Source organism: Canis lupus, chromosome 12 (genome assembly GCF_003254725.2).
Source record: "Canis lupus dingo isolate Sandy chromosome 12, ASM325472v2, whole genome shotgun sequence".
NCBI lineage: Eukaryota > Metazoa > Chordata > Mammalia > Carnivora > Canidae > Canis > Canis lupus.
Window position 1 is genome coordinate 8,173,050 of NC_064254.1, and position 24,763 is coordinate 8,197,812.

The window sequence follows — 24,763 nt, forward strand, 5'->3', positions numbered from 1 at the left end:
GTCAGGCCCCACAGCTTGCCCAGAACTTCTAATTAGTTTTTTACTTTTACCCTGTTTATTATCGTGAACATACAGCCAAGTTTACATCTAAGGAAAGCCCGTGTTAGGGGAGACAGAGATCAAAAATAGAGGAAAAGCAATTTGGAAGAAACAAAAACTATTCAGGGAAGAAAATTTCCCAAATAAGTTTTATGATTTTTAAAAAATTTTTTATTTATTCATGAGAGACACACAGAGAGAGGCAGAGACACAGGCAGAGAAAGAAGCAGGCTCCCTGTGGGGAGACTGATGCAGGACTTGATCTTAGGACCCAAGGATCACAATCTGAGCCAAAAGCAGACGCTCAACCATGGAGCCACCCAGGTGTCCCAAATTTTATGATTAATATACTTTGAGAAATAACATAACTTCTATGAAACAAGAACAGGATGCTATATTTTTAAAGAATGTTCAAGGAATAAATAAAAAGGTCTTGAAAATGAGAAATTGATAGGAGAAATGAAAAATTAAATGGGTAGGAAGATAATATTGAGGAAATCTCATCTCACTCTCACCTTCTGACTAAAAGAGCAAACATACATAGAAGGAAAATAAGAGAAACCATTAAGAAGAGAGGACTATCATAAATGTCCAACTTTAGAATAATGGCATTTCAAAAAAGAGACAATAGAGAAAATGGAGAAGAGTAGAAAATTCTTACAGAAAGAATGCAAGAAATTTCCCAGAATGAATTGAAAGGGCCCACTAAGTACCCAGCTAAATGAAAGAAAAAAAGAAAGAAAAGAAAGAAAGAAAGAAAGAAAGAAAGAAAGAAAGAAAGAAAGAAAGAAAGAAAAAGAAACTTACAAGGCACATACATCATAATGAAATTTCAGATCCCTGGGGACAAAGAAAAAATTCCACAAGCTACCAGCAGCAGAGGATATATATATATATATATATATATATATATATATATAATATCAAATATATAGAATCAGAAAGACTTCAGAATTCTCAACAGGAACACTTGAAATAAGAATATAATAGAGAAATTCAAAATACTGATGAAAAAAGTAACCCCCACCTGGAACTCTATAACCAGCCCAAGTATAAGTCAACTACCATGGAATAAAAACATTTCTAGACCTGTACAGTCTCAACAAATTTCTCTCCCCATGTGCCTTTCCTCAGGGAGTTACTAGAGTATATCCTCCACAAAAAAAGAGTATGCCAAGAAAGAGAGACATTGAGTATAGGAGACACGTGCTCCAGCACCGGACAGGGTGAAAAAAGTGCCCAGAGGATAGTAAATGGTCTCAGATTGACAGCTGGATACCAGGTATAGAGGACAACCAGGCCAGATGATAGCAGAGTGCCTTAAAAGAGATGTGTTGAGAGCTGTCATCGTCAAGACTCCCACTGCTATTAATCTTCTTTCTTTCTTTCTTTCTTTCTCTTTCTTTCTTTCTTTCTTTCTTTCTTTCTTTCTTTCTTTCTTTCTTTCTTTCTTTTCTTTCTTTCTTTCTTTCTTTCTTTCTTTCTTTCTTTCTTTCTTTCTTTCTTTCTTCCTTCCTTCCTTCCTTCCTTCCTTCATTCCTCCTTCTCTTCTTTCTTTCTTTCTTCTTTCTTTCTTTCTTCTTTCTCTCTCTCTCTCTCTCTCTCTCTCTCTCTCTTTCTTTCTTTCTTTCTTTCTTTCTTTCTTTCTTTCTTTCTTTCTTTCTTTCTTTCTTTCTTTCTTCTTTCCTCTCCTAAGTACAGAATTCCCGGGTGAGTCTGGCTGAGCCTATGATATGTTCTGACTTGCCTTAATCATTTCTGATGTGGCTACTGCTTTTCCTATTACTATAGCTTATTTTCTGATCAGCTGAGCAAGCTCTTTTCACCCCACAGAAGTGCTCTGCTTTGATCTACTTCAGAAACTGGTAAAAGTAGGCTGTGGTAAAGCAGAAAATCCAGAGCAATCCATTCTGGACCATATTTCTTTTGGATACTCAGTGCCTGGCCCCACTATAACCCTACCAGATGTCCACCTCTGCTTTCCCAAGACCCATCCATGACCTTATCCACCTGCTTCCCCAGAAGAGGAAACTGAAACCAGACTGGCCCAAGGACTGTTTAGCTTATCTCTCTCCTGGATGACTTCCAACATTGCCCTTTCATTCTTAGCTAGATTTATGCTTCCACAGAATGCTCATTGTTTAGAAAAAAATACCTAGGTAGTTAACCTATCAAGAAAATCAAGAGAAAAAAAAGAAAATCAAGAGAATGATTAGCACAAAATTCAAGATAGTGCTTACCTCTGGGGAAGAAGTTGGAGGTTTTATTTAGTAAAGGACATTTGAAGACTTCTGAGGTACTGGTTAATGTCCTGTTAATTTTTGTGGTAAGCACACAGATATCAAATATACTATATTTTCAACTCTGCATGTATCTACAACTCCATACATATGGAAGAGTATTTTATTTTATTTTTGTTTATTTTTTAAAGGCTTTATTTATTCATGAGAGACACAGAGAGAGAAGCGAGACAGGCAGAGGGAGAAGTAGGTTCCCATGGGGAGCCCTATGCGGGACTCCATCCCAGGACCCCAGGATCATGACCCAAGCCCAAAGCAGACACTCAACCACTGAGCCACCCAGGCATCTCTATAATATACTTTCCAATAAAAATTTGCATACCAAGCAAAGCTACCCTATGGAGTAATGAAATCATAGTTCATAGGTACTCTCTGGGTCTTGAACAGAGAGTACTATGAAGAGGAATACAAGGTTCTCCCTCTCTCAGAGCCCTAATCAAGAGGCTGTGAGAATAACAAAATAAACAACCAGCAGCACAATGCTGAGGTTTTTCAGGCCAGTTTAATAAATTGGTTTCACAGCACTTGGAATCCTGTTGTAATATCCTGGATTCCATGAAAGACAGCTCTGCATAGGAAAGCAATCCAGAACCACCTCTTAAGCCTTTAATGAGAGAGTAGGAGGTAGGAGGCTGTGTATTTTTCTTTTGCCCCTCCTGACCCATTCTCTGCCCTGTCCACCTTGCTTTATGCCCAAGAGGCTGACTTCTATGGACTACAGCACCCAGGTGCCTCTGTTCTTTGGCCCTTAGCAGGTTCTGCCAATGGGAGCACCATCAAGAGAACAGAAAGCAGGAAAGAGAGAGGTCAAGGGGAATTCTTCCCCTCTCTCTCCCTGCCTCACCATCCCTTACTCTTTCCTTAATTCCACAAACACCTCTTTGAAGAGTCCCATATGAAATTTTCTTCAGTCAAACCATTTTGAGTATCTGTTTTGTTTCTTCTGGGGACACTGACTGATACTCTATTTTAATATCATTTACTTGTCCTTACTGAGTGGTACATTTTCATGGTAATGTGGGTTGTGAGGACCCCAAAGCAGCTGTTTGTTTGTTTTTTTTTTTTCTTTAAAAGCAACCTTATCCAAGGCAAGATGCACATAGGAAAACATTGCTCTCCAATGGGGCGGGAGGGGGTGGGGGGCAGTGTCCACAACCGTGGCTTTTTGCAGAAAGGTTATATGTTAGTTTATTATTTTTTTAATTTTTATTTATTTATGATAGTCACAGAGAGAGAGAGAGAGAGAGAGAGAGAGAGGCAGAGACATAGGCAGAGGGAGAAGCAGGCTCCCTGCACCGGGAGCCCGAGGTGGGATTCGATCCCGGGTCTCCAGGATCGCGCCCTGGGCCAAAGGCAGGCGCCAAACCGCTGCGCCACCCAGAGATCCCTATATGTTGGTTTATTATTCGGTGAATATTACTGCTAGCTAAGTGTAGAAAGGCTTAGCAGAATTTGCACCTGGCTTGCGGAATTTTTATTCCCTTTCCAAATCCATCCCAGAAAAAAAGGAAGCCTTCCATGCAGGCACTTGGCAGGGATGCAGCTCTCACCAGCATCCTCGCGTTGCTCTAAGTGAGGACTTTTTTTTTTTTCCTCCACAGAGTGAGTCAGATGCTGACAGACTCCTAGCATCTCTCATCGTCTTCCTGTTGCCCCTTCCCCTCTGAAGATCAAAGCTCACCTCAGGAGAACTTCCAGAGAGAAGAAATAGCCAGCGGAACCCCCGGGCCAGGCAGGAAAACCAAGTAAACAAGTGATTGACGCACTTGGTAGACAAGCTGGAGGGGCCCCCACGCAGTCTTCTCTCCTGGGGGTGAGCGTGAGCAGGGGAAGCTGAGGAAGTGGTCCAGGATGGGGGCGGAGCCCCGGAGGGCTTGGGTAACAGCTCATTGTTCCTCTGGGTTCCCAGGGAATAAGGCAGGCCTCCAGCAAAACAAACGTGCGAGGAGGACAGACTATTTGTGTTGTTCAACACGGAAAGAAGGGAAGTGACTAGCGGGAGGGAGCAAGGGTTTAAGTGCCTGATCCCGGGCCCCCTGGGACACAAGAGGAAGGAGGAGAGGGGCTTGGACAGAAGGACCCAGTGCTGGGTGTTACAAACTCAGAGTCTGGAGGTAGGCAGCCCTGGATTCAAGTCCTAGGGCCTCCACTTCTGGAGTGACTCGGCCCTCTTATTGAATTTCTCAGGTTTTACTCTCCCTGAAATAGGAATGATACTTCTTACCCATAAGTTTTCCTGGAAGACGTACTAAGGTAATGCACTTTAAGTGTCTGACATGTAGAAAGTTCTTGTTAGGAGATGCATGGTGGGAGGCACCTGGGTGGCCCAGTGGGTTTAGCATCTGCCTGCGGCTCAGGTCATGATCCCAGGGTCCTGGGTTCCAGCCCACATTGGGCTCCCTGCTCAGTGGGGAGTCTGCTTTTCCTTCTCCCTTTGCCCTTACCCGTGCTTGTGCTCTCTCTCTCTCTGTCAAATAAATAATTTAAAAAAAGAAAAAGAAAAAAGGAGATGCATCAGTGAGGAACGGGAATGTGGGAAAGAAGCACTGTGCCTCTGCATCATCAAGTACCCAGGGTTTAGTCAAGGCTCCGGCACAAATTTATTGTGTGAACTTGGGCACATGACTCCCCATCTCCGGTGCCAAGTTTTGCCTCCCTGGAATGAGGGTGCTGAGCAAAGTCTCCGAGGTTTGTTCTAGTGCCAAAATCTGGGGTTCTAAAGAACGCTAGCTAAGGTGTGGCTAAGAAAATTCTCTGACTTGAAAACAAAAATAATGCAGAAGCAGCCACATGAGGTGTCTGTCCCCATCACCCTGGTATCCTTGGGAATTTTACTCCTATTAACGCGATGCTGCCCTTTGTCAAATCACTGCCAAATCCATTGGTTTAAAATTATCTGCAGAGGAGGGGAGGAGCAAGATGGCGGAGGAGTAGGGTCTCCAAATCACCTGTCTCCACCAAACTACCTAGAAAAACCTTCAAATTATCCTGAAAATCTATGAATTCGGCTGAGATTCAAAGAGAGACCAGCTGGAATGCTACAGTGAGAAGAGTTCGCGCTTCTATCAAGGTAGGAAGACGGGGAAAAAGAAATAAAGGAACAAAGGCCTCCAAGGGGGAGGGGCCCCGCGAGGAGCCGGGCTGAGGCCGGGGCGAGTGTCCCCAGGACAGGAGAGCCCCGTCCCGGAGAGCAGGAGCTGCACCGACCTTCCCGGGCGGAAAGGGGCTCGCGGGGAGTTGGAGCAGGACCCAGGAGGGCGGGGATGCCCTCGGCTCCCGGGGACAGTAACAGCAACTGCGCGCCCCAGGAGAGTGCGCCGAGCTCCCTAAGGGCTGCAGCGCGCACGGCGGGACCCGGCGGGACCCGGAGCAGCTGAAGGGGCTCGGGCGGCGGCTCCGCGGAGGGGGCTGCGGGGCCCCGGGAGCAGCTCGGAGGGGCTCGGGCAGAAGAAGAGGCTCCGTGCGGGTGGGGGCTGCGCGGTTCCAGAGCAGCTCGGAGGGGCTCGGGCGGCGGCTCCGCGGAGGGGGGTTGCGCGGCCCGGGAGCGCGAATCCACCAGCGCAGGCTCCGGAGCACAGGGCGCCGGGACACAGCCCAGGATCCGGCCTCCCCGGGGACAGGCAGAGGCTGGGAGGGCCCAGGACCGCAAGGACGCTCCTGCCCCAGCTGAGCAGATCAGCGGCCCCGCCCCGGAGCCTCCAGGCCCTGCAGACGGAGTTCCTGCCGGAGCTGAATCCAGGTTTCCAGAGCTGCCCCCCCACTGGGGCTGTTCCTCCTGCGGCCTCACGGGGTAAACAACCCCCACCGAGCCCTGCACCAGGCAGGGGCACAGCAGCTCCCCCAACTGCTAACACCTGAAAATCAGCACAGCAGGCCCCTCCCCAGAACACCAGCTAGACGGACAACTTCCAGGAGAAGCCAAGGGACTTAAAGTACACAGAATCAGAAGATACTCCCCGGTGGTTCTTTGTTTGTTTGTTTGTTTTTGTTTTTGTTTTTGTTTCTGTTTTGTTTTGCTTTTTGATTTGTTTCCTTCCCCCACCCCCTTTTTTTTCTCCTTTCTTTTCTTTCTCTTTTTCTTCTTTTTTTTTTTTTTTTTCGTTTTTTTTTTTTCTTTTTCTTCCTTTTTTTTTCTCTTTCTCTTTTCTTTCCTTCTTTCTCTCCTCTCTTTTTCTCTTTTTCCCAATACAACTTGCTTTTGGCCACTCTGCACTGAGCAAAATGACTAGAAGGAAAACCTCACCTCAAAAGAAAGAATCAGAAACAGTCCTCTCTCCCACAGAGTTACAAAATCTGGATTACAATTCAATGTCAGAAAGCCAATTCAGAAGCACTATTATACAGCTACTGGTGGCTCTAGAAAAAAGTATAAAGGACTCAAGAGACTTCATGACTGCAGAATTTAGAGCTAATCAGGCAGAAATTAAAAACCAATTGAATGAGATGCAATCCAAACTAGAAGTCCTAACGACGAGGGTTAACGAGGTGGAAGAACGAGTGAGTGACCTAGAAGACAAGTTGACAGCAAAGAGGGAAACTGAGGAAAAAGAGACAAACAATTAAAAGACCATGAAGATAGATTAAGGGAAATAAACGACAGCCTGAGGAAGAAAAACCTACGTTTAATTGGGGTTCCCGAGGGCGCCGAAAGGGACAGAGGGCCAGAATATGTATTTGAACAAATTCTAGCTGAAAACTTTCCTAATCTGGGAAGGGAAACAGGCATTCAGATCCAGGAAATAGAGAGATCCCCCCCTAAAACCAATAAAAACCGTTCAACACCTCGACATTTAATTGTGAAGCTTGCAAATTCCAAAGATAAGGAGAAGATCCTTAAAGCAGCAAGAGACAAGAAATCCCTGACTTTTATGGGGAGGAGTATTAGGGTAACAGCAGACCTCTCCACAGAGACCTGGCAGGCCAGAAAGGGCTGGCAGGATATATTCAGGGTCCTAAATGAAAAGAACATGCAACCAAGAATACTTTATCCAGCAAGGCTCTCATTCAAAATGGAAGGAGAGATAAAGAGCTTCCAAGACAGGCAGCAACTAAAAGAATATGTGACCTCCAAACCAGCTCTGCAAGAAATTTTAAGGGGCCTCTTAAAATTCCCCTTTAAGAAGAAGTTCAGTGGAACAGTCCACAAAAACAAAGACTGAATAGATATCATGATGACACTAAACTCATATCTCTCAATAGTAACTCTGAATGTGAACGGGCTTAATGACCCCATCAAAAGGCGCAGGGTTTCAGACTGGATAAAAAAGCAGGACCCATCTATTTGCTGTCTACAAGAGACTCATTTTAGACAGAAGGACACCTACAGCCTGAAAATAAAAGGTTGGAGAACCATTTACCATTCGAATGGTCCTCAAAAGAAAGCAGGGGTAGCCATCCTTATATCAGATAAACTAAAATTTACCCCAAGACTGTAGTGAGAGATGAAGAGGGACACTATATCATACTTAAAGGATCTATTCACAAGAGGACTTAACAATCCTCAATATATATGCTCCGAATGTGGGAGCTGCCAAATATATAAATCAATTATTAACCAAAGTGAAGAAATACTTAGATAATAATACACTTATACTTGGTGACTTCAATCTAGCTCTTTCTATACTTGATAGGTCTTCTAAGCAAAACATCTCCAAAGAAACGAGAGCTTTAAATGATACACTGGACCAGATGGATTTCACAGATATCTACAGAACTTTACATCCAAACTCAACTGAATACACATTCTTCTCAAGCGCACATGGAACTTTCTCCAGAATAGACCACATATTGGGTCACAAATCGGGTCTGAACCGATACCAAAAGATTGGGATTGTCCCCTGCATATTCTCGGACCATAATGCCTTGAAATTAGAACTAAATCACAACAAGAAGTTTGGAAGGACCTCAAACACATGGAGGTTAAGGACCATCCTGCTAAAAGATAAAAGGGTCAACCAGGAAATTAAGGAAGAATTAAAAAGATTCATGGAAACTAATGAGAATGAAGATACAACCGTTCAAAATCTTTGGGATGCAGCAAAAGCAGTCCTAAGGGGGAAATACATCGCAATACAAGCATCCATTCAAAAACTGGAAAGAACTCAAATACAAAAGCTAACCTTACACATAAAGGAGCTAGAGAAAAAACAGCAAATAGATCCTACACCCAAGAGAAGAAGGGAGCTAATAAAGATTCGAGCAGAACTCAACGAAATCGAGACCAGAAGAACTGTGGAACAGATCAACAGAACCAGGAGTTGGTTCTTTGAAAGAATTAATAAGATAGATAACCATTAGCCAGCCTTATTAAAAAGAAGAGAGAGAAGACTCAAATTAATAAATCATGAATGAGAAAGGAGAGATCACTACCAACACCAAGGAAATACAAACGATTTTAAAAACATATTATGAACAGCTATACGCCAATAAATTAGGCAATCTAGAAGAAATGGACGCATTCCTGGAAAGCCACAAACTACCAAAACTGGAACAGGAAGAAATAGAAAACCTGAACAGGCCAATAACCAGGGAGGAAATTGAAGCAGTCATCAAAAACCTCCCAAGACACAAGAGTCCAGGGCCAGATGGCTTCCCAGGAGAATTTTATCAAACGTTTAAAGAAGAAATCATACCTATTCTCCTAAAGCTGTTTGGAAAGATAGAAAGAGATGGAGTACTTCCAAATTCGTTCTATGAAGCCAGCATCACCTTAATTCCAAAGCCAGACAAAGACCCCGCCAAAAAGGAGAATTACAGACCAATATCCCTGATGAACATGGATGCAAAAATTCTCAACAAGATACTGGCCAATAGGATCCAACAGTACATTAAGAAAATTATTCACCATGACCAAGTAGGATTTATCCTGGGACACAAGGCTGGTTCAACACCCGTAAAACAATCAATGTGATTCATCATATCAGCAAGAGAAAAAACCAAGAACCATATGATCCTCTCATTGGATGCAGAGAAAGCATTTGACAAAATACAGCATCCATTCCTGATCAAAACTCTTCAGAGTGTAGGGATAGAGGAACATTCCTCGACATCTTAAAAGCCATCTATGAAAAGCCACAGCAAATATCATTCTCAATGGGGAAGCACTGGGAGCCTTTCCCCTAAGATCAGGAACAAGACAGGGATGTCCACTCTCACCACTGCTATTCAACATAGTACTGGAAGTCCTAGCCTCAGCAATCAGACAACAAAAAGACATTAAAGGCATTCAAATTGGCAAAGAAGAAGTCAAACTCTCCCTCTTCGCCGATGACATGATACTCTACATAGAAAACCCAAAAGTCTCCACCCCAAGATTGCTAGAACTCATACAGCAATTCGGTAGCGTGGCAGGATACAAAATCAATGCCCAGAAGTCAGTGGCATTTCTATACACTACAATGAGACTGAAGAAAGAGAAATTAAGGAGTCAATCCCATTTACAATTGCACCCAAAAGCATAAGATACCTAGGAATAAACCTCACCAAAGATGTAAAGGATCTATACCCTCAAAACTATAGAACACTTCTGAAAGAAATTGAGGAAGACACAAAGAGATGGAAAAATATTCCATGCTCATGGATTGGCAGAATTAATATTGTGAAAATGTCAATGTTACCCAGGGCAATATACACGTTTAATGCAATCCCTATCAAAATACCATGGACTTTCTTCAGAGAGTTAGAACAAATTATTTTAAGATTTGTGTGGAATCAGAAAAGACCCCGAATAGCCAGGGGAATTTTAAAAAAGAAACCATATCTGGGGGCATCACAATGCCAGATTTCAGGTTGTACTTACAAGCTGTGGTCATCAAGACAGTGTGGTACTGGCACAAAAACAGACACATAGATCAGTGGAACAGAATAGAGAATCCAGAAGTGGACCCTGAACTTTATGGGCAACTAATATTCGATAAAGGAGGAAAGACTATCCATTGGAAGAAAGACAGTCTCTTCAATAAATGGTGCTGGGAAAATTGGACATCCACATGCAGAAGAATGAAACTAGACCACTCTCTTTCACCATACACAAAGATAAACTCAAAATGGATGAAAGATCTAAATGTGAGACAAGATTCCATCAAAATCCTAGAGAAGAACACAGGCAACACCCTTTTTGAACTCGGCCATAGTAACTTCTTGCAAGATACATCCACGAAGGCAAAAGAAACAAAAGCAAAAATGAACTATTGGGACTTCATCAAGATAAGAAGCTTTTGCACAGCAAAGGATACAGTCAACAAAACTCAAAGACAACCTACAGAATGGGAGAAGATATTTGCAAATGACATATCAGATAAAGGGCTAGTTTCCAAGATCTATAAAGAACTTTTTAAACTCAACACCAAAGAAACAAACAATCCAATCATGAAATGGGCAAAAGACATGAACAGAAATCTCACAGAAGAAGACATAGACATGGCCAACATGCACATGAGAAAATGCTCTGCATCACTTGCCATCAGGGAAATACAAATCAAAACCACAATGAGATACCACCTCACACCAGTGAGAATGGGAAAAATTAACAAGGCAGGAAACAACAAATGTTGGAGAGGATGTGGAGAAAAGGGAACCCTCTTACACTGTTGGTGGGAATGTGAACTGGTGCAGCCACTGTGGAAAACTGTGTGGAGGTTCCTCAAACAGTTAAAAATATACCTGCCCTACGACCCAGCAATTGCACTGTTGGGGATTTACCCCAAAGATACAAATGCAATGAAACGCTGGGACACCTGCACCCCGATGTTTCTAGCAGCAATGGCCACGATAGCCAAACTGTGGAAGGAGCCTCGGTGTCCAACGAAAGATGAATGGATAAAGAAGATGTGGTTTATGTATACAATGGAATATTACTCAGCTATTAGAAATGACAAATACCCACCATTTGCTCAACGTGGATGGAACTGGAGGGTATTATGCTGAGTGAAGTAAGTCAGTCGGAGAAGGACAAACATTATATGTTCTCATTCATTTGGGGAATATAAATAATAGTGAAAGGGAAAATAAGGGAAGGGAGAAGAAATGTGTGGGAAATATCAGAAAGGGAGACAGAACATAAAGACTGCTAACTCTGGGAAACGAACTAGGGGTGGTAGAAGGGGAGGGAGGAGGGCGGGGGGTGGGAGTGAATGGGTGACGGGCACTGGGTGTTATTCTGTATGTTAGTAAATTGAACACCAATAAAAAAAAAAAAAAAAAAAAAAAAAAAAAAAAAAAAAAAAAAAAAAAAAAAAAAAAAAAAAAAAAAAATAAAATTATCTGCAGAGCCAGTTGTCGGGGCCAAATGAGAAAGTCATCTTTCTCTCTAGGAGTCTCTTTTCTCTTTGTGTTCCTTTCATCCATCTGTACTCACCTTCACTCTGCCATTCCCTCCCCATCCCAATTACCCACTTTATCATTTCTTCCACTAAATAAATTCACAGCTCACTTAATCCACTGAACTATAGGGCCCTGTAGAGGTGGAACCTAAGTATTTCTTCTGTGGCTTTCCCTTTACTTTCACACAAAAAACTTCTGACACTTCTGGTCACTAAATGTGTGGGGTTTCTCTGTGACACCTGGTCGGCAATTCTCTGTGACTGGGTGTTCTACAATTAAACTCAATTCTGACACTGTCTCCAGGTAAAGTCCGGTCCCTGACCATCCCAGAGGCAGTGTCCGATCCCACAGGTTAAGGGCTTTGTCCCACGAGACTTTCCTCCACTTTAGATGCCAATCCCAAGTAGTGGGTGCCAGGTTACCCACAACTTCTGTCTGCCTTGGCTATAGATCAGAGGTTCTCATTACCTTCCTCCTTGGGTTGGCTGAATTTGCTAGAACAACTCACAGAACTCAGGGAGACACTTCCTTACGTTTAGTCATTTATTAAAGCGTATGATAAAGGATACGGATGAACAGCCAGCTGAAGTGGTGAATAGGGTGAGGTTGGGAGGGTCCCAAGCATGAGAACTTCCATTTTTGTGGAGTTGGGGTGCATCACTCAGCTGGTACACGGATGTTTCCACCTACCTGGAAGCTCCCTGAACCCATATTACTGGGATTTTATGAAGATTTTCTCACATATGCATGACTAAATTATTGACTCCTTTTCTAATCCCCTCCCCTCTCCAGAGAAGTGGGAAGGGGCTGCTGAAAATGCCAAGATTCCAATTATGGCTTGGTCTTTCTGGTGACCAGGCCCCAACCAGGAGCCCTCCAGGACCCTGCCCAGAGTCACTTCATTAGAACAAAAGATGCTTGCTAGTGCTCTTATCATTTAGGAATTTGCAAAGGCTTTAGGAGCCTGCATGAGGAACTGAGGACCAAGAACAGATATACACTTCTCATTATATATATCATGATATGTATAGGCTCTCACAATATCATAGGCTCCAAATGATTTTCTTCCATTTCCAAAAATGAAATATACTTTCAGAGGTAAACATTTGCTACCATGAAGGACATTTGAGGGATTTGCTCTGATTTTGAATATTTCTTTTTTGACTATGCACCACATTTGCCTGCGTGTATGTGTGTGTGTGTGTGTGTGTGTGTGTACATTTGGTGTTTAATAAAATCCTCAACCCCTGTGAGACCAGCAGATAGTAGACCTACCGCCAGTGCAGTGATGCTGAATGGGTACCTAGCTTCAGAAAGCCAGGGCTCAGGATGATACCCAGAGACAGAGACGCTGAAGGCAGAGGCACACTCTGGAGCCAGCTTGGCCTGGCCTTGGGGCTCAGGGCAGCCCACTCTGGCTGGGTGACCTCTGTCAACCATATCGTCCTTTGAAGTTTCCATTTATTTATCAGGAAAATGGGAGAATGAACACAAGCCTCACAACATTCTTCTGAGGATCTTAAGGACGAGTTTTATGAATGAGCAAGGAGGCACAAGTGAGCAGAACATTAGTTCAACGTTGCGCACATTACACCAGACCACATGCATCAGGGAGAGCTAGAGAGGAAGGACAGACAGTAGGCTTCACTCTGTCCAGTGTAGCCTCTGGAAAGAACAGTGCTCTCCCCAGTGCAGCCTGGTCACCATCCCCCTCCTTTCCAGTTGGAAGACAGGTGCTTTGTTCTCTCCTTCTCCCCCAAGGAAGTCATTTCTCAGCCTCTGGCCTCAAGCAGCCCTTTCAAACATGTTTATGAATGCCTTCACCTGAAGTCACTTAATTGGTTTATCAGCCCTGGCCCTGGAAACATTTCCTTACAATGAGCAGTGACATTTACAGCTTCAAGAAGTGCAAGGGAAACATTTTTCTTGCTGACTCTTCTCGCTGGCTAATGAAGCTGTCATTATCATCTTCCAAAGGTGGACCCTGTCCGTCAGAAATGTGCCGTTAACTTCCCACAGGAGAAACACTGTAAATGTCACAAACCTAATAGTACTTATCTGAAGCGCATCATATCAGCTGCTTGAAAACGTAAAACAAAAGTCATGTTTCTTCCCGTTCTGCAGCCAGGGCCAGCTTCAGGGGCATGCGACCCTGGCAGCCACACGGAGTCCTGTGCTCACAAGGGCTCTGCTCTTGGCTTGAGAGTGTGCAGTGAAAACTGGCATTACCACAGTTTAAGGAAGAACAATAAAATTCATGCTAATACTTGAAGACGTTCATTTTTCTTTACTTAGGAGGACTTTACATAGCAAATAAATAACATCATGACCAGCTGAGAGACCCCAAAAGAAAGGAAAAAATCTATTTTTTGTGTATCTAATAACATTTTTTTCCTGCCTTTTGAATGAGGAACCCTGCACTTTCATTTTGCAAATTATGTAGCCAGCTTTGTTGGGTCATGTAAAAACAGCAGATGTTTTGATTGTAAGAATAGAAAATAAAAATAAACACGAGTCACAGGTACCTTGACATAAACTCACCTAATGACAACCACTTTAAGTGAGTTTTCTCTTCGCAGTTTGTAGTCTAGTCACTGTATGTATGTGTTTATTCTTGCTTACGCTAAAAAGCTGTCTACTGCTGGACACACGAATATCTCTCTGATTAGTTGCATGGTATTTTGTCTGGGGTTGGATGTGGAATACCTCCTAGGTAACGATTGTATCTATGAACCCTCGAAAACAAGACTCTTCTTTCTTCCTACTCGTCTTTTAATGGCTCTCTCTCCCATCAGTCACAATGGCTTATTAAAGACAGAGAAGTCCTACAGCAAAAACAAAAAACAAAACAGAACAAAACCCCAGACAAAACATCCAACCTACTTCACTTCCATTAACCTGGAATTTTGGAAACTTCTTAGTTATCAAACTGGTTTTGATATAGCACCTCTGATCCTTCTCCCATAGTTAGCAATACAGCACAGTGTTTACAAATCTACTCTGGGCTCAGACTCTCCAGATTTGACTCATGCTTTCACCAGTGTCCTGGAGGAAATCTCTTAATCTTTCTAAACATCAGTTTTCTCCTAAGTAAAATGGGGCTAATAATCCTCATAGGATTGTCGTGTGGATTTAGAGAACATCATATGTGAACTATAAACAATAGGCACTTGATAAAGGTAAAAGCTACTGTTATTTAAAAAGCTTAAGGAAGTGCTTCCCTGCAAAGCCATTCCTGCCCTCTGCAGTCATACCCAGTCTGTCTTCTGCCTACCAGTGTGTCTGAGGTTCTTACTGGCAGCATTTTATAAATCGCTCATATCCCCCTCCTGGGCTGTAGTGGGGAGCGGGGCAGGGGAGGATACAAGGCTGCTGTTGCTATCCCATGATGAAGAGTTTATGGTCTGTGTGCTCCTTTGGGAAATGTGATTTTTGTTTTGGTTTTTGTTTTTGTTTTGGTTTTTGTTTTTAAGGAGCTATTTCTTTAAATGCACCCAAGTGTTTCTAGCTATAAATATTACAATGCAATAAAGTCTGGCTGCTGAGAGACAGATGCCCAAGCTCGGGTCTGTGCAACATCCAGAGGCAGAACATGATGCTCATGGAAGATTCCGGTTAGCAGAACTGTCTGTCCTACACCGAGGTCTTAATGCAAAGCAAGAGCACCAGTGCAGTTAGTAAAATGGCCTGTGGCGGGGCTGATGCTCTCTCTCCTTGTATCATTATGAAAGCTGTACTCATGCGGCTCTGTCTCTCTCTGACAGAGCCTGCTGAGGAGAACCCAAGGACTCTTCCTAGACTAGAGCCTTCCTGATGCAGACGGGACAGGATCATGAGGTGGCCTTCAGTGAAGTCTTCTGTTAGCACTCAGGATTTAGTGTGGGAAACGGAAACTACTCTTCGTTTTTCAAACCCAAAGTAACTAGACTTAATATAAGCAAATAGGTGCCTACAGGAGGAAAAATAGTCAGGGACCACTTGAAGGCTAAGGGTTCAAGGTCATACCTCCACAGCAGCAGCCAGAGGTCAGGAAACTGCTGTTTCTGCCACTGCTGTCACTGTGATGTGAACCACAAACCTGGTGACCAGGAATTTGAACTTGGCTTCTGGCAGCTGCAAGCACATCTGTCCAATCTTGCTTATTTCCTCCTTCTAAATCTTGCCTGAGTTTATCTCAGCCTAAAATCTCTAGCTGCAAGGGAGTCTGACCTTTGAAACTTCCAGCCCTTGTAATACAGACAGGTGGGGGACATGGAAGAGAGTGGGCTGATTCTGGAAGACCATATCAGGCACATCTTCTAGACAAAACAAGAATAGCTTTCATTTAGCAAGTGCCTGTGATTTGCCAGATGCTATGTTATGTGGTTTATATACTTATCCAATTCGATTTTCACAAAGGTCTTCTGAGGGAGTTGTAATAATGATGTCATTTTACAGCTGAGAAAACTGAGGATCCATGAGATCGAATAGATTACTCCTGACAGTCTCATGTTTTTAGACTTTCCCCAGCTCTCTCAGTGCTTGGGAGAGCTCCAGACTCCATGGGGGGAAAATGTCCATGCATTCTGGGACATCTCAGATGGAGAGGAAGCAATGGTCTGTCTCAATATGTAGACTCAAGTTATGAGGGGATTGCTATATCTGTCCACCTGTCATTCTTCAAACATTTATTGACTACCTGTTAAGGATCAGAGACTGTGTCGGGGCTAGTGAAGACGAAAAAAAAAAAAAGGATGCAAAAAAACCATCATAACTGTATGGTCCCTGACTTCCAGCTGGAAGATGAGAGCCTCAAGTAGATTAGATGTGTCCCTGTTCTGGAAGTCACCTAAAAGCAACAAAGAGATACAAGAAACAAATTCTGACTCTATCTCTGTTCAAACCATAAGAAAGTCAAAACTCTCAGTAGAAGGAAAGAACATCAACAGATGTGTAAATAGATCAGGGGAAAGGGAGGGAAGGGCAGAGAAGGTGGAGGCTGCAGATTTTGAGAGTTTGCCAAGCACACTTACCTGAGGTGAGGGGCACACCTGAAGCGTTAGCACCTCAATCCTCTGCTTAGAAGAGTGAGAAATGGGAGCCCAAACCAGGAACCAGAGTTTCCCTCCATCTAGCTTGGTTCTGAGGAAGGAAGAAGGGGAAACTCTCAGTGTGACAGTGGGGAGAGGAGAGGTTTTCCTCAGCATCATGCCACTGGCTGGATGTACCTACTGTGTGAAGAGAAGTAGAAACCAAACTTCCATCCCTGGCTTATAGGGAAAATTCCTATTGATTTGGAACCTAGCTTCCTGGATGAACTCTTGCAAGTACCAGATGGAGAAGAAACACTCCTCCTTCAGTTTATCCATCCAAAAGTCTGTATAACAGTGACTTCTGCTTCTGAACAAGATGGAATCATAAGGACTAGATTTACCCTCTGCCTGAAGAAAGAAAAAGAAAAATCTAAAAGAGGAGACAAAATATTTGAAGCAAAGATGTTCAAAATATTGGATATCATACAGTGGCATTCATTATTTCCAAGAGATGGGAAATTCACAAGATGAAGCCCACAATTGCCCCAGATTACTACTTAGAGATTTTAGGTCATGGCCCAAAGAGGGAAAACCTAGTCAGAGCTGGTGGTTGCTCAGTTCAGTAAGGAGCTGGAAGGCCTGAGAGGCTAAGGTAACTAGAGTTTTCAGAGAATAATACAAGAGAGAGAAAGAGAGAATGAGAGAGAGCTTGCTCCTGAGATATACTGAAGGCCCTTAGTCTTCAGCTATATTCTGATAAGTGCATGTAAACTACTTGAGGGGTTTGGGGGTGGTGTGGGTGGGGGTTGAGGAGGATGGGGAATGAACCAGCTAAAGGATTAGAGGAAAGATTCTCACCTAAGATCAGGCAAGGTTGTTTGCCCTCACCACCTCTACTGAAATATGCAACAACATGGATATCTCAATAATTATACTGAGTTAGAACAGCCAAGAAGAATATATACTGTATGATACCATTTGTGTACAATTTTAGAAAATGCAAACTAATCTAAAGTGACACCAGATCAGTGGTGCATGAGAATGGGGAAAGGTTGGGAAAAGACAGGGAGGGATTCTCAAGGGTACTGGAAAATTTGGGGGGTGATAAATATGCTCATTCTTTGTGAAAATGGTTTCACAGGTGTATATAGATGTTAAAATGTATCAAATTGTACACTTAAATATGTGTGGTTTCTTGTATATAATCACACCAAAAGAAAAATAAGACAAAGAAAAAAAAAGAAAAGTCAAGGAAATACAACATACTAAAAATGATGGCCCTTGAAGGGAAAAAACCCAGAAATCATGAATATAACAAATATTTAAGAGTACAATTGATCAAAACTTCCCAGAAATCAAAAAAGACTTGTATTTAGCTATTGAAAAGGGACAGCTTCAGGACACCAGGGTGGTTCAGTGGTTGAGCATCTGCCTTCAGCTCAGGGGTGATCCCAGGATCCTGGGATTGAGGCCCACATCAGGTTCTCCATGGAGAGCCTGCTTCTCCCTCTGCCTATGTCTCTACCCACCCCCTCTGTGTGTGTGTGTGTGTGTGTGTGTGTGTGTGTGTGTGTCTCACGAATAAATAAAATATTTTAAAAAAACAATGATTTTTATCATTAGGATCTATCCTAGTTGCATCAGGGGACCCTTGTAAATTGTCATATGCTAATAAAATGTCCTAGGTGGTAAAAAAAAAAAAAAAATCTATCCTAGTGACATTACGAACTTCAGAAATAAAGATTCTTTGGGGCAATCAAATTAAAAAACAAAAACAAAAAACGAGATTAAGGGCACCTGGGTGGCTCAGTCTGTTAAGTGTCAACTCCTGATTTCAGCTCAGGTCATGATCTAAAGGTTGTGAGATCAAGCTCCATGTTGGGCTCCTTGCTGGATGTGGAGCTTGCTTGAGATTCTCTCTCAACCTCTCCATCTGTACCTCTCCCTGTTCATTCTCTCTCTCGCTCTCTCTCTTTCTCTAGCTCTCTAAACAAACCAAATTAAAAAACCCAAGATTAGTGACTTGCTGACTTCAGACCTAAGTCAATACTCATTGCTAGAAGATAATAGAACAGGGATCCCTGGATGGCGCAGCGGTTTGGCGCCTGCCTTTGGCCCAGGGCACGATCCTGGAGACCCGGGATCGAATCCCACATCGGGCTCCCGGTGCATGGAGCCTGCTTCTCCCTCTGCCTGTGTCTCTGCCTCTTTCTCTCTCTCTCTCTGTGACTATCATAAATAAATAAATTAAAAAAAAAAAAGAAGATAATACAACAAATCCTAACAATCTTTCAAAGGAAAGAAAGTGTGATCTAAAATTTTTATTTAAAAATTTCCTGTAGGGAATCCCTGGGTGGCTCAGCGGTTTAGCGCCTGCCTTTGGCCCGGGGAGTGATCCTGGAGTCCCGGGATCGAGTCCCACATCGGGCTCCCTGCATGGAGCCTGCTTCTCCCTCTGCCTGTGTCTCTGTCTCTCTCTCTATGTGTCTTTCATGAATGGATAAATAAAATCTTTAAAAAATAAAAAAATAAAAATTTCCTGTAAAATCATAATGAAATTATTTTTATTTAAAAGATAAAAAATTAAATATTTTATGAACATGCAAGAATTTAGGAAAGATTGGTTTTAGGAACTCTTCCTGAAGAAACTACTAGAGGACCAACTTAACCCAGACATCATTCAGAATGGAAGAATAAAAAGGAATTATATGAGGAGCATTGCCCAGGAGAGGAGTCCATTGTTAGAATGGAAATGACTAAAAAATATATAAATATGTTAGAAGGGTCTGGGAACTTAATTGTACATGAACTTGGACAGTCAGTGCCTCAGAATATGGCCAAGAGTAAATGCAGAAAAGCAACCATGTCTGAGAGCTACAGAGATGATGAAACCTACTTTGTTTCGCCAAGAGTGGCCAAGTGGCCCCTCCATTGGAGGAATCGAGGCCAGGCTGGATTTTTATCATGTACCCTTGGAACACAGAATTTTTACTGCCTTCTTGAGAGTGGTACATTTGCCCATTTCTTTGGGGGAGAACACTCATTTCTTTAAAGAGTAGAAGATATCAACTGATCAAATAACAGATGGCACAGTATTTTTCAGTCATCTTGGCAGAATTAAAAGAAATGATTGAAAAATTGTCCCGTTCATTTTTGGTACAAACAGGGAAATTTTCACAGAGGTCATAGTTTAGATTTTGGAATTACTGTTAATTTTCTGAAATGTGAACACGGTCTTATTTACAGGAAGTTTACACTGAAATATTTTAAGATAGAATGTCCTATCTGTGATATCTGTGATTCCAGATGATTCAGAAAAAAAAAGTATATATCATACATAAAAAGAAAATATGGCAAAATGTTAACAATCAGTGAATCCTGGTGAGGAGTACATGCGATGTTCATCACACTAATCTTTCGATTTTTCTGTAGGAGTGAAATTTCCAAAATAAAAGGTTTTCCAATTAAGAACAGAATATCAACACAGCAAAGATTATCTTTCAGGGAAATCAAGACCTAAAAAAGCATCTCCCTAAGGAAGTATCTGGGCTTAAAGATATAATCAGATGACCTGAAGAAATAATTCAGATGCACAGGAAATGTGCTTGCTGCTTAGAGGACTGAAAAGAGCAAAATATGAAGAATTCATGGAAAGCTGGCACTCTGTGGGAAGGTCACACATTTTTACCAGTGATTTTAGAAAACTTCCAGAGAGTGAAAAGAAAGCCTAATAAAGATAAGCTGAGCAAGGTGAGGATTCAGTTCAAGAGAATAAAATCTCAGGCTGAAGCTAGCATGGAACTCTTAGGGAGAAGATTGGAATGAATGAAATACTGAGCTCTGTAAATGAATCAAATTGTATCAGAATCTCAGAAAGTCCTCAAAGAAGCTCTGCTGCACCAAGAGGATGAAACTCCCATTCTGAAAATGACACTGGGAGGCTGAAACAGCTGATGGCCCCGGGTGAGAAGAGAAAGAGTCAAAGGAGATAGGCAGGAGCTATCCCTCATCAAAAGGAAGAATGGTTAACAATAGAGTCCATTCCCAATCCAAACGGAGTCACGTGATGTCAACTGGGCATAGGCTGGAAGCACAGAGAAGCTGGACACTGACCCTAGGACGCAGCATTCCATCAAAGCTCACCTGGGTGGGCAGCCCGGTGGCTCAGTGGTTTAGCACCACCTTCAGCCCAGAGCGTGATCCTGGAGACCGGGGATCGAGTCCCGCATAGGGCTCCCTGTGTGGAACCTGCTTCTCCCTCTGCCTCTGCCTCTGTGTGTGTTTGTGTTTGTGTGTGTGTGTGTGTGTGTGTGTGTGTCTGTCTGTCATGAATAAATAAATAAAATCTTTAAAAAAAAAAAAAAAAGCTCACCTGGGAAATGGACGCACAGCCTTGCAGCCAAAGCCCAAATGCTTAATAACCCGGGCTGGTGGAGAGGCGTGGCCCCGCAGGGACATGACGGAGAGGGAGAGCAGGTGTTCTCAGCCTCAGAGGAAGTAAAAGTTTATAAGCTGAGAATTTAGGAGCAGGAGGATGAATTGAGGGGGAGGAGGGAATGAGATGTAATAAAACCTAAATTGTTCTTTTTTTGATCAGAAAGTCTGTGACAGCAGGTGCACTGCTGGTGCTCTGTAGAAAGAGCTTTTGCTAGAGGGAAAGGCAAGCTGCTTGCTGGGGACAGAAACCAATACAAGTAAAACCAAGGCACCAGGGCCTCAAACACATGTGACTCTAACTCCAGGAAGACATGATCATCAAGTCCTCCTACAGAGAGATCCTCTGAATTCCAGAACCGGAGGTGTCCTCTATCCAGGGCCAACTACATTATTTGTTGCCTTCATGCAAAATGAAATTTCAGATCCCTTGATCAAAAGGCATTTTTCAATGGGAAAATGCCATTAGAGGTACTAAAACACATGCTCTTTCTTTTCTTCTGAGGTCTCTTGATGTGGCCTGGTGTTTGTTATTTGTTTTTTAACATCAATCTAAGTTAAGAAACATTAGATTTTTTTCATTAGTGTGGATTTTATCATTCATCTTTATATTACCCTATGGCACTTTTACATGCAAAAAGAAGAGCCTTTACAACGTATGCAGAGTCACCAGAACTACACAGTTCTCATTTTATAGCTTATACATGTGTATGTGTTTAGTTCTTATCAGAATAGTGGAAAGATTGCACAAAAATAACTAAACTTGGGACACCTGGGTGGTTCAGTGGTTGAGCGTCTGCCTTCGGCTCAATTCATGATCCCAGGGTCCTGGGATTGAGTCTCACATCGGGCTCCCTGTAGGGAGCCTGCTTCTCCCTCTGTCCATGTCTCTGCCTCTCTCTGTGTTTCTCATGAACAAATAAATAAAATCTTTAAAAAAAACTAATTAAACTTTTAAATTTCATTCTACCAACCTACCTTTGACTTACTGAGGAGTAAGAAGAACTGAAAGAAACCCTTTTTACCGTTTCTTTGCCATCCCTTCTGTGTCATCGTTTTAGGTGTCCAGTGGTTGGCAAATATAGAGAAGTTGCATAAGCAAAAAAGATACAGCAGAGTTCCTTGGTCATTCATGTTTCTTAGACCATCACCACCTTCTTTCTGTGTTCAAAGCAAGTTCTGACTCTAATGGAAAACATAGCCTCTCCGGGATGTCAGCAGCTCTGCTCAGTCCTCAAGCACCGCTTACCTTGTACTTGTTTATTCCCCTTGCCTCATTCAATTTCCACAGATTGTGGGTCCACCAGAAGTCTGTGCTTATGAAGCCAAAACAAGTTCAAAGAGGAAATTATTAAGAATTTCAAGATGGCAGCTGGAGAACATTAAACCAAGCATGGGGCCTGTCTAAGCTGCATGCCCACAAAGGCAGCCCTGACTCTTACCTCCCAAACTATGATTTGCTTTCTGGGGGAATCCTTTGATCTTTAAGATCTGGATCTAGAAGGGAACTTGTGGCTGTCAACCAGTTTCTACCCAGTTCTAGAAGCTTCTCTCCTGAACCATGATGGATGACATAATTGATGCTGTCCCAGGAGTGCCAGTGTGATCTTGCCAATAAGAGGATGCCACCACCCTGGGCAACTTGACCACCTCCTAACCTGCGGCCATCCACCTTAGGGACCTCCACCCATTTTCCTTGTCAGATTCCCAGTGGGCCTGCTCTTCCAGACCAGGAGAAGAGTCCCTAGACTCTCACCAGGAATAAAAGTCCTTCGAGCACTTCATGGAAATCCATCATCTAGGTCCTTAGTTTCTTGGTGTAAAATCATACATTATTTCTGGTTCCCAGTTACCACTCATCTTCTCACTGCCATCCAAGGGGTGGCCTCCACGTTTTAGCATAAGCACTGCCCACACATACACTTGCCTTCAGGGTCACATACAGAAAAATCCAAGGCTTCTCTTGGTCTTTCAGCTTGAGTCAGTGAAAGGAATTTTTGGAACATTTCATATTTCAGAATAAAATATGTATTTGCTTTGAATACTGGACTTGTGCTTTCCATTTTAAAAGTTCTTTTCGTTTGTGCCTTAACCTGACCAAAAAAGTCATCCCTGAGCTTTGTAGTTGGGAAGAAAAAAATTGTACTTATTCAAATAAAGATCACCTCTTAAGCATTATCCTGCTACCTGTTTTAGTTATAGCTCTTCTAGTTTGGGTAATTGATAAATGTTTTTAAATGTTATGAAAATGTAATGTATTTAAATAATTGTGTTTTCCAAATTCCAACAAACTGGTCCCATCCTAACAGTAGCAGATGAAGAAAGGCTAGAGCCAAGCCTCACATAAGGGATGGTTTGACTGTGGCTCCTCTAAGGATCCCCCCCCACCCACTTGGTCTACCCCACAACTGAAATCTCCCTTCTCTGAGCTCCCCTGGCTCCTTTATTTTTCCATCTGTTCACCCTCTGCCTAACACTGAACTATTGATTTTCTTTTTCAGAGAATATCCTTTATTTAGAGTATTTGGCCCAGAGTTTTTCAAAATGTGTCCAGAGACCATACTATTCAGCCATAAAAAGAAAGAAAGAAAGAAAGAAAGAAAGAAAGAAAGAAAGAAAGAAAGAAAGAAAGAAAGAAGAAAGAAAGAAAGAAAGAAAGAAAGAAAGAAAGAAAGAAAGAAAGAAAGAAAGAAAGAAATCTTGATGTGGATGGAACTCGAGGGTATTATGCTGAGCGAAATCAGAGAAAGACAATTATCCCATGATCTCACTTATATGTGGAATTTAAGAAACAAAACAGAGGATCATAGAAGAAGAGAGGAAAAAATAAAACAAGATGAAATCAGAGAGAGAGATAAACCATGGAGATTCTTAACCATAGGAAACAAACTGAGGGTCACTGGAGGGGAGGGGTGTGGGGGGATGGTCTAACTGGGTGATGGGCATTAAGGAGGACACATGATGTAATGAACACTGGGTATTATATAAGACTGATAAATTGCTGACCACTACCTCTGAAACCAATAATATACTATATGTTAATTGAATTTAAACAAAAATTTTAAAAAACGTGTCCAGAGACCTTAACATCAGAACTCCCTTAGAGGTGGGGGTAAGAGGCTGTTAGAATATAGACTCCAGCCTCCTTTGCAGACATTTGAAAGCAGAATCTCTGGGAATCTCAGGAATCTTCAGCTTTAGCAAGTTCCCTAGAAAATTCTAACGCCTACTGACCTAATGCCACCATCCGTTTTATATTTGAGGAAATTGAGGCCCTGGGGCCATCCAAGTCAGAAAGCAGTGAAGTGAGGAGGACTAAGATCTAGGTCTTTTCTCTTTCAGCCCATCCTGAGTCTTTACACCAGGATGCCCAGTTCCCCCAGTTTCTTAATATACAACCTGCACCTCAATCATCTGGTAAACTCCTAAATGACAAGTACCATATGAATCAAACTGGGTACCCAGCCCAGGGCTGATGTGACATAGTGAATTGCTAGTTCAGCAAGTAGACCAATGTAGGAGGAAATGAATGACTCCCTACAGTAAGGGTTTAAAGTTTCCCACCTCACTTTAAGTTCACTCTTAGATGTGTTTTGTTTTGTTTTGTTTTGTTTTGCTAGCCACTGCAAATCCTCTTTGGCAGAGGGCTGGGTTTGA

The 24,763-nt window shown here is 42.6% G+C and overlaps 1 long non-coding RNA gene across 5 annotated transcripts in view; it reads left to right on the forward strand.

Annotated features, from left to right (window-relative positions):
* LOC112641534 (uncharacterized) overlaps positions 1-24,763 on the forward strand; it is a 68,525-nt gene that overhangs the window by 15,143 nt on the left and 28,619 nt on the right. For 3 of the 5 annotated variants that reach the window (XR_004804168.2, XR_007401120.1, XR_007401119.1), the window contains exon 2: positions 3,941-4,152. This is a non-coding gene — a long non-coding RNA (uncharacterized LOC112641534). Of the gene's footprint in view, positions 1-3,940; positions 4,153-4,526; positions 4,593-23,607; positions 23,954-24,763 lie in introns of those variants that run through there. The other 2 variants (XR_004804167.2, XR_004804165.2) reach the window with 2 other exon arrangements.